Raw genomic sequence first — 7,903 nt, 5'->3', positions numbered from 1 at the left:
AGTCTTCTACAGGTCGCCAGCCAGTTCATCCAGCACCATTTGTTAAATAGGGAATCTTTTCCCCAGTGAATGTTTTTGATTGGCTTATCAAAGATCAAATAACAGTAAGTAGCTGGGTTCATCTTTTGGTGGTCTTTTCTGTTTCATACATCTACCTCTCTATTTTTGTGCAGTACCATGCAGTTTTGATCACTATCAATTTATAGTATAATCTGAGATCTAGTAGTGTGATTCCTCCTGCTTTGTTTTTATTTCTGAAAATGTCTTGGCTATTTGAGGTTTATTCTGATTCCATATAAATTGAAGTATTATTTTTTGAGATCTTTAAAGTATGACAGTGGAGCTTCAATTGGGATTGCATTAAAATTATATATTGCTTTGGGTAGCATGGATATTTTAACAATGTTGATTCCTTCCAGCCATAAGCATGGGATGTTTTTCCATTTATTGACATCTTCAGCTATTTCTTTTCTTAGAGTTTCATAGTTCTTTATAGAAATATTTCACATCCTTTGTTAGGTAAACTCTCAAATATTTCATCTTCTTTAGGACTACTGTGAAAGGAATAGAGTCCTTGACTGTCTTTTTGTTGTTGTTGTTTGGTTGGTTGGTTGGTTGGTTTTTTTGCATTTTTTGGCCAGGGCTGGGTTTAAACCTGCCACCTCTGGCATATGGGGCCAGTGCCCTACTCCTTTGAGCCATAGGCGCCTCCCGCTTGCCCGTTTTTTTCAGCTTGACTATTGTTGGTAAATATAAAGGCTACAGATGTATACGTGTTGATTTTGTAACCCGAGACACTGCTATATTTCTTGATGGCTTCTAAGAGTTGTTTTTTTTTTTTAGAGACAGTTTCACTTTATCGCCCTTGGTAGAGTGCTGTGGCGTCACACAGCTCACAGCAACTTCTAACTTCTGAGCTTAAGCAATTCTCGCCTTAGCCTCCCAAGTAGCTGGGAGTGCCTGCCACAACACCTGGCTATTTTTTTGTTGCAGTTCAGCGGGGCTGGGTTTGAACCTGCCACTCTCAGTATATGGGGCTGGCACCCTACGCACTGAGTGACAGGCAATGCACACTTCTAAGAGTTTTGTAGTAGAATCCCTGGTGTTTTCCAGACATACAATCATATCATCTGCAAAGAGTGAACATTTGATCTCCTCTGACACTATGTGGATACCCTTGATCACCTTTTCTTGCCTAATTGTGATGACTAAGTCTTCCATTACAATGTTAAAAAGCAAGGGAGACAATGGGCAACCTTGCCTGGTTCCTGATCTGAGTGGAAATGATTTCAATTTAACTCCATTCAATATGATATTGGCTGTGGGTTTAGTGGGTTTAGTGGCTGTAGATGGCCTCTATCAGTTTAAGAAATGTCCCTTCTATGCCAATTTTCTTAAGTGTTCTGATCATGTAAGGATGTGGGATATTATCAAAAGCTTTTTCTGCATCAAATGAGAGAATCATATGGTCTTTGTTTTTTAGTTTGTTTATGTGATGAATTTTATATTTATAGATTTACATATATTGGACCAGCCTTGAGACCCTGGGATAAAACTCACTTGATCATGGTGTATAATTTGTTTGATGTGTTGCCATTTGTTTGCTAGAATCTTGTTGAATATTTTCACATAAATATTCATTAGTGATATTGGTCTATAGTTTTCTTTTCTTATTGGGTCTTTTCCTGGTTTGGGGATCAAGGTGAAGTTTGCTTCATAGATTGTATTGACTAGTATTCCTTCTTTTACTGTATTTAGAAAAAGGTAAAGTAATATAGGTACTAGTTCCTCCTTAAAGGTTTGGTGGAATTCTGATGTAAAGCCATCTGGGCTCTGGCTTTTCTTTTTAGAAAGATTTTGTATAGTTGATGCTATTTCAGAACTTGATATAGGCCTGTTCAACATTTCCACTTCATTCTGGCTAAGTCTAGGAAGGTGGCATGCTTCCAAGTATTGGTCTATTTCCTTCAAATTTTTGTAGTTCTGAGAATAGTGTTTTTTGTAATATGCATTAAGGAATTTTTGAATTTAAGAAGAATCTGGTGTTATTTAATCTTTGCCATTTCTGATTGATGAAATTAGAGATTTTACTTTTTTCCTGGTTAGGTTAGCCAAAGGTTTATCTATTTTATTGACTTTTTCAAAAACCAACTTTTCGATTTATTGATCTGTTGTATAATCCTTTTGTTTTCAATTTCATTTAATTCTGCTCTAATTTTGGTTATTTCTTTTCTTCTGCTAGGTTTGGTATTGGAATGTTATTCCTTTTCCAGTTACTTAAGATTTCCCATTAAGTTGTTAACTTCCTCTCTTTCTGTTCTCTTGAGGAAGGCTTGCAGTGCTATAAATTTCCCTCTTAGGACTCCCTTTGCAGTATCCCAGAGGTTCTGGTAATTTGTTTTGTTCCAAAAATTTGGTAATTTCCTTCTTAATCTCATCTATGATCCAGCTATCATTCTGCATGACATTATTTAGTTTTCATGTTTTTGTATGAGTATACAGTTTCCTGTTATTACTGAGTTCAATTTTTAGTCCATGATGGTCCAAAATGAATGAAAAGATGCAAGGAATAATTTGTATTCTTTAAAATTTGCTAAGGTTAGACTTTTGATCTAAGATGTGATCAATTTTGGAGTATGTTCCATGGACTGATGAGAAGAATGTGTATTCAGTTTTGTTAGGATGAAATGTTCTGTAGATGTCTGTTAAATTCAGTTGTTGAATGGTTAAGTTTAAGTATAAAATTTCACTGCAAGTTTCTTATTGGAGGATCTATCCGACACTGCCAAAGGAGTATTAAAATCTCTGACAATTATGGTGCTAGAGGAAATAAAGTGCTCATGTCCATTAGAGTCTCTCTTATAAATTGAGGTGTAACCTGGTTGGATGCATAAATGTTAATAATCAAAATCTCATCATGTTGAGTGTTACACCTAACAAATATGAAGTGACCATCCTTACCTTTCCTTACTTTTGTTGGTTTAAAGCCTATTGTATCTGTGAATAAAATTGCAACACCTGCTTTTTTCTGATTTCCATTTGCCTGGAACGTAGATGACCATCCCTTCACCCTGAGTCTATATTTGTCTTTTAAGGTAAGATGAGATTCTTGTATGCAGCAGATATCTGGCCTGAGTTTTTGTATCCAGTCAGCCAACTTGTGCCTCTTTAGAGGACAATTTAAGCCATTCCATTAATTGAGAATATTGATAAGCCTGGTAGAATTTTGGGTGTCGAGTTTTTCAAAAGTACAGTGGACATTTTCAATCCTTTCACCACTGTGGAAGGTGGAATTTGATCAAAAGTTTCTGAGTGAATTTACTTTGGTGGTAGAGGATTGCGCTGGTCATTATGGAGGGTAGGTCTGAGAATATCCTGTAGAGCTGATTTAGTTATGGCAAATTTCTTCAACATGTGAATGTCATTAAAGTATTTAATTTCTCCATCATAAATGAAACTCAGTTTAGCTAGATACAGGATCCTGAGTTGAAAGTTATTTTTGTATAGGAGATTAAAAGTTGATGACCACCCTCTTCTAGCTTGAAACGTTTCAGCAGAGAGATCTGCAGTCATCCTAATACTCTTCCCCTTGTAGGTTATGGTTTTCTTACATCTGGCTGCTTGCTGAATTTTCTCCTTCATATGAACTTTGGTGAAGTTAATTATAATGTGTCTGAGAGAGGCCTTATTCAGGTTGTGTCGTTCTAGGGTTATGAAACTGTCGGCTATCTGAATTTCAGAATCTCTTGCCATGTCTTGGAAATTCTCCTTGATTATCCGATGGAGTAGAGGATCTGGTCCTCTCTAAGGAACCTCATCACCTTCAGGAATGCCTGTAAGGCAAATATTAGTTTTCTTTGAATTATCCCATAGCTCTCTGAGACAATAATCCATTTTTGTTCTCCACTTCTCTTCCTCTTTGAGAATGTGGGCACATTCAAAAGCTTTGTCTTCAGTGTCAGAAATCCTTTCTTCTACCTACTCCATTCAATTACTGAGGGATTCTACTGTATTTCTCAGATCTTTGAGAGCTGCAAGTTCTTGTCTCGATGTGTCAAAATCTTTGGTGATTTTGTCTTTGAATTCATTGAATTCTTGAGACAACATTTGAAATGCTCCTTGAATTTCTAATTCCAACGTTACCTCTATTCTATTAATCCTATTTGCAATCCAAATCGTGAATTCAATTTCTGACATCTCAGCCATTTGTTTATGAATGGGATCTTCTGGTGTGTCTGCCATGTTGTTCCTTGGGGGAGTTGATCTACTCTGATTATTGATGTTGCCGGAGTTATTCCACTGATTCCACCCCATGTTTATTTTACACCATTTGGCTAGATGAGCAGATAAGGTCAAGTTGGGTTGGGGGCTCCTGGAGTAGAGATTAACCAGCCCTTTGCCCAAGATCTGGGACTGGTGTCTGTACCTTTTCCCCTAGAGCTTTGCAAAGAACATGTACAGTGCTCTGGCCTGAGATTCAGGGGACCTGCTTGGTGTGGTGGGGCTAAGTGGCTCTGTCTTATTTTCAGTTGGTCTCTGTCTAATCCTAATGAATCAGTAACTCTGGGTTGAAGTCTCAGCTGTGGAGAAATACCAGCAACTAAGTTACCCCACTGCCCCCATGGGCAACAATTTGAAAAGGAAAATCAAACCTTCCCACAACCACACACCCAGGATACCACTTTTTATAGTCCTCGGGTGATTAGCCCAGGTCAAGCGTTCCAAATCAATTGTCCCAGTCAGCACTCTCAAGTGAGAAAGTTCAAAAGGTCTGTGGCAACTGCATAGCAGGGGTCTGCTGGCAGTTTGAGTAGGACTTGCTCCAGTGCTCTGTGGAGTGAGGAGGACCCACCCAGCAAATGAATTAGTCTGAGAAGATTGATGCCTCCTTCCCCACCTTACACTGCTGTCACACCCAGTTACTGGTAACATCACAGGGCTGTGACCTAATTCCCTCCAATGAGCAGATGCTCTAGGGGTTTGCACCTGCCTGAGTCACAGGGAGATCTATGTCTCCTTGGCCAGACCTCCACACTCTGCCACTAGCTGGCAGGGGGAACTGAAGCCTGACAACCTTGGGTGCTTAATGGAGGAAGCTGGAGTGGTTCACTCAGTTCCAGCTGCACCCTAGATTGATGTTGCTGCCACTTATATTGTCACAGAATTTGCGTTTCTGTCCTGGCTATATTCCCCTGCAGTCCAGGTGCTGTTTGAGTTCACAGAAACTGAGACTGAGCCCTGCCTGGTGTCATTGCCTGTTGCCAATTCTCATGGAGCTGGCATCTCTGTCTCAGCTGCACTCTGTGTTGGGGCAGGCACAGTTAGAGCTCGCCCTCAGCTTTCAGTTTTTGCTTCTCCCTGGGCTGGTGCTGTTGCCCCGTCTGCTTTTGTCCCAGCTATGTTCCCCCTGGGGACCAGGTGCTTCTTAGACTCACTAAAGCAGCATTTCTGACTCAGCCCTGCCCTGGGAGTATGCCATCTCTGCATGTGCATATTCTAGTCTCTGTCCCCATTGTGCCCCGCCTAGGCAGGCACTGCCTCAGGCATATCCTTTACTCACTGGGCCTGTGTTTCTGTCTCAGATCTGTTCCACCAGTGGCTGCCACCAGAGTAGAGGCCTGGCTTTCTCTGGTTGTGAAAGAGAGGCAGGGAGTGTCTCTCCAAAATATGCCATTGGGTGTGAGCCCTATTTTTCCTACCACTGCCGCTGCTGCTCTGTGCAGCAGGGCACCACTTCTCCCTCCCCCACATGGCTCCCTTGGTCCACAGTCCTCTTTTTACCCCTGTGCCACAGAATCAGCACAGACCTGCAACAGCCCATGCCTTGCCCACACCTTTCGAGAAAATGCCCAAGACTCTGGACCTCAAGGGGTACAGGCTTCCAGACCTCAGAGTGAGAGTGGAGGGGAGTTCTGGGAGTTCAGAATTGTAGGTAGAGAATATATAGAGTTTTATACATGGTGGGATAGTGCCATGGCACACTAGTGGGTCCTCTCTGGGGAAGGAGTTCCAGTTTTTAGAGGATATCTCCCATGGGATAAAATAGGAGGATATCAGAACTCTGCTCGCTTGTTTGTAGAGAGTATACTGTGAGCCATTCTCATGGGGGAGGGGACTCCCGTCTGCTTGATGATGGATTTTGTACCTATTGTTTGTTTCCTTGGGGTCGCAGCTTGTCTCAGCAGGGTTGATGTGTGTTCTTCAACCTTCTCTCTTGGCTCAGCTCCAAACCATCAGCTTACTTGCTAAACTTCTGTCCTTTAACTCTCCTTCTAGATGGGAGCCTCTGTGGAAAGCTGGCTCCAGTTGGCCATCTTTGCCTCCTTAATTTCATTTTTTGATTGTTCATTGCAAATGTATACTATTGATTTTTGTGCATGGATCTTGAATCCTGCAACCTTGCAAAACTTGTTTATTACAACTAATAGCTTTTTAGTGAATTCAAGGATTTCCTATGTACAGTATGTCACCTGTGAAAAGAAATAGTTTTACATTTTCCTTTTCCAATCTGGATGTCTTTTATTCCTTTTTATTGCCTAATTTCCTTGCCTAGAACCTTCAGTATAATGTTAAATAGAAGTAGTGAAAGTAATCATTTTTGTCTTGTTACTGAGATTAGCAGGAGAAGTATTCAGTCTTTCATCACTATGTACAATGTTACTTGTAAGTTTTTCACAGGTGCTTTTTATCAGGTTGAGGAAATTCCCTTCTAGTCTTCATCTGTTGAGTGATTTCATCATGGCTTTTCTGCATTTTTACAATGATCATGTGATTTTTGTCCTTTATTAATATGGTACATTTACATGGAATTGATTCTCATACATTGAACCATCTTTGCACTCCTAGGATAAATGCCAAAGCATATAATCCTTTTAACATGCTGCTGGATTCCATTTGCTAATATTTTATTAAGGATTTTGTTGTCTACATTCACAGGACATTACTTTGTATTTTTTTTTTCTTGCGATATCTTTTTTTCTGGCTTTGATTTCAGAGTCATGCTGGTCTCATACAATGAGTTGGGGAATGCTTCCTCCCTCATCTTCAGTTTTTGGGAAGAGTTTGTAATGGTTCAGTTTTAATTCAAGAATTTGGTAGACTTCACTAGTGAAAACATCTGGTCTTGGGCTTTTCTTTGTAGAAATTTTTTTTTAATATTTTTAATGACTGAAACAGAAACACCTAAAACCACAGTTTCTGGAAGAACCACTTATTCTTGCCCATCTTGTACCTCTCTTCAAATTTGACCTTGGCCTCCTGTCGGGCCTTGCGTTTAAGAGCAAGGTCTCTGAAGACACCCTTGTTGACGACAGTTTTGCCCAAGGGAATATCCACAGAGGACCTTGTGGGCATGAGATGATTGTAGTTATAAACTTTTACAAAAGACTTGATCTTTGATCACTTGGCAATCTTCTTCTTGCCCATGGCAGCTGTCCCTTTGGGGGGATAGCGGTCAATTCCAGCCACCAGAGCATGGCTGTAGGGGTGGTCTGAGGTGCCATCATCTATGTTTTTCCTGATGACAGCTTTGTGTCTGGAGTAGCTTCCAGCCAGGACCAGCGCCACTTTCCTAGGTTTCATGAATTTGCCCATTTCGACAACAACCACCAAGGCCTACTGTAGAAATTTTTTAAATGAATATTTCTATCTCTTTCTATCTCTTTCAGTCGCCTTAAATTTGAGACTTATTTTATGAATGAACATATGGTCTCTGCTGGACAATATTCCAAGTACTCTTGAGAAGAATCTTTACATGTCATATGTATATTGAAATATTCTGGCTTGGTGCCTGTGGCTCAAGCGGCTAGGGCGCCAGCCACATACACCTAAGGTGGCGGGTTCGAATCCCCAGCTCGGGCCCGCCAAACAACAATGATGGCTGCAACCAAAAAATGGCCAGGCG

The 7,903-nt window shown here is 40.5% G+C and overlaps 1 pseudogene across 1 annotated transcript; it reads right to left on the bottom strand.

Moving 5' to 3' along the window:
- Positions 1-7,150: 7,150 nt before the first annotated feature.
- On the bottom strand, positions 7,151-7,593 carry LOC100957402 (annotated as a pseudogene). Its single transcript, XR_154970.3, has one exon. The product of XR_154970.3 is annotated as a 60S ribosomal protein L27 pseudogene (transcript).
- Positions 7,594-7,903: the final 310 nt, after the last annotated feature.

The sequence above is a fragment of the Otolemur garnettii genome, unplaced genomic scaffold (assembly GCF_000181295.1).
Source record: "Otolemur garnettii isolate 467f Iridium unplaced genomic scaffold, OtoGar3 scaffold00292, whole genome shotgun sequence".
In the NCBI taxonomy this organism is placed as follows: Eukaryota; Metazoa; Chordata; class Mammalia; order Primates; family Galagidae; genus Otolemur; species Otolemur garnettii.
The sequence above is the reverse complement of the archived record's forward strand: the minus strand, read 5'-3'. Positions and strand labels throughout refer to the sequence as shown.